Below are 2764 nucleotides of genomic sequence, written 5' to 3' on the forward strand. Positions count from 1 at the left end.
CTATGGCCACGGTGTAGCCCATGCTTGAGGACTTGTTTGCTATATGATATATATTAATATAGAATATAGATTAGTTCTTAATTTGGTGAAGGTGTTTGTGAGGGAGATGATTCTACCAACATCAAGTTGCACTACACGAGGTGGAGTGGTTCTCAAGTTAAGGGGGAGGCTCTTCTTTTTTATGACATGAAGATCACTTGCGTCCAAATAGCTTGTGGGTGAATTTGCTTTTATTGAAGAAGCCAAATGTGTCTTATGGAAGAAAATTTCCATGTAACTAAACTTGATTTGAGGAATTGCGTGCCCTTCAAATTCCTCTTGTGTGCTACATGAAGACACTTTAAAAATGGAGAAGCAAAGAGGGTGTATTTTGAAGATCATGTAGAGATATTTAGACCCTTGCCAAAATCGAAGAATCTAATGTAAAAGGCCATACTCTAGGCAAGTCAATTATCAATAAAGTTCCCTTAAGGTGAGGCTCTCCCATTTCGGTCCCATATCTTGTGTTGTGAAGAATTATTAGATTATGTTAGGGAGCATTTGAGCAACCCACAAATCTAGATGAAACTAGAGGATTGATTATTAATTCCATCGACATCCAAGGGAGGGAGAATGTTTTCACCAATTAAATCCACCCATTTATGCAGGCCTTAGATAGTGAACTCATGTGGGTCTCCAAGCTACAAGAATCTATTGATTATCCAAAGACTCCCCTTGCCATGAATGTGAGGAAGTTCAACTCCAAAATGAGAGGAGTGGGTTAAAAATTGAAGGGAGCATGAATAACATTTTGCAAGCCAATGGTCCTAGCTCATCTCTTTTACAAGAGTAGCATCTAGGCTTCTCATTTGATGGAGGCCCATGGAATAGATGTCACCCAAAGGGTACTACTTTCCATAATCCTTCCCACTATATATCATCAAAGGAACTCAGGGGATATTCTTGGAGAGGAATGAGAAATTGGACCATTTTTTCTAAAGAGGGTGGATCCTTCACTACTTTGGAATGGATGTGGGCCACTGAAGGAACAGTACAACCATGGATCTCATAAAAGCTCCACCCATAAGCCCTTGTCTCTTAGATGGGAATGCCTGTCCTTTTAACAAGGTAAGATGGTTGACAATAATGGCTCCTGCATCTCTTGGCTAGAGAAACTTTGTGAGAGTCGGCATGGAAAGAGTCGTCACACAATGCTCTTTCCATCTTTATTTATCACCCCATCACACCTATGAGTCAAGGCTCTAAAAGCATTAAATCTTGGACTCACATTGAGCCATTAAAAGTATGGCCTAGGTGAGAGACTACCCAACATGACTCCTAAAATACAACCTACATATAAGCAATAGCTCATAAATAACAAGGTTAATTATATATCTATCATTCATTAGGCTTGCCTATGCATGAGTGAAATGCCTAGAGAGAGCATAAAATCGAAGGCCCCAAGGTGAAAGCTATGACATTGGTAGAAGAGAGTTCTAATCAGAATATGACAATTATAACTAGCATATGGCAATGGCCAAAGGTGAGTGGGAAACCATCCCATGATTTTGGTTAATAGAAAACGATAGCGGAAATCAACATATCATACTATAACTATCATGTCAGTGGTAAGTTGCAAAGTAGACGCTATCAATCATGTACTTTAGTAGGTTGTACTTGAGGATCCTCGAGAAGGTGCATCGGGTGCTTGATGTACATATTAAGAGTGTGCAACGAGGAATAAATGCGAATGGCCCAAAAGTCATACAAGGGGACCCTAAATCATCAATACTCTACAAGTGCACCAACCACAAATTAACAATCAATAGAGCATAAATAATAACAATGATTTTATTTTTCCCATATCAAAACCACAACCTTCACTAAGGTCTACCTAAGGTAGGCCAAAAATCTAGTGGGTAAGAGAAGGGTGTTGAGATGCTATCAATACAATAGGCTTGGCCATATAAGAAACTACTATTTTGATGCCAATAAACATAATTAATTTGCAAATAAACTCACAAAGGCCATGGGTATGTGGCAAAGCACTATCAAGAGGTGTAGCTTATACCTCCATCAAAAATAGAGTGATGATTGATCATAAGACTAGATGGAAAAAGCGAATATCAATGCTTATAATTGTATGTTCTATCTTAGTGTCAACTAATGAGTGTAGACTAGATATGAACGAGTCATGGCTAGCAATGACAATGTTAATAAGAGGATCTTTCAAAGATGGCATAAATATTGCCAAGCACATCGATAGTAACATGGATAGGAATGAAAGTAAAGATGTAAGAGTATTTGATAATGAAGTCATTCCATCTTGTGTAAAGGAAAGAGTTTGCAAATATGACCATGATAAAATTGAGGACTTTAATGTTTTAACCATAGATTGGATGATGATGTTTCTTGAATTATGCATATCAAAGATGAAAAAGAATTATGCAAGATCATATTTGATCTAAAATTCATGAATGACTTTTTGAGAGAAGTAATGCAATATGCTGACTCATATATCAATTCCAAGGAAAAGTAGATGATCCCATACAAGGAAAAACTCAATACCATAAAGTTGATGCTAGGGAGTGGTCAAGGTAGCTTAGAAATGATGCACTATTTAGATTCCCAAAGAGAAATAGTTTAAGATATTAGGATTTTAAAAAATGACACAATCTAAAACGTGAGGTCAAAAAATAATGGATTGTTAGGGTCTAGGGAGATGCTTCATGATGTTGGATGATCTTAAATTCTTTTTATTTGTTTAAATATTTTCTTTTATGAT

The sequence above is a fragment of the Dipteris shenzhenensis genome, chromosome 25 (genome assembly GCF_047967505.1).
Source record: "Dipteris shenzhenensis isolate YYH24624 ecotype China chromosome 25, Dip_SZ_1.0, whole genome shotgun sequence".
NCBI classification, from domain to species: domain Eukaryota; kingdom Viridiplantae; phylum Streptophyta; class Polypodiopsida; order Gleicheniales; family Dipteridaceae; genus Dipteris; species Dipteris shenzhenensis.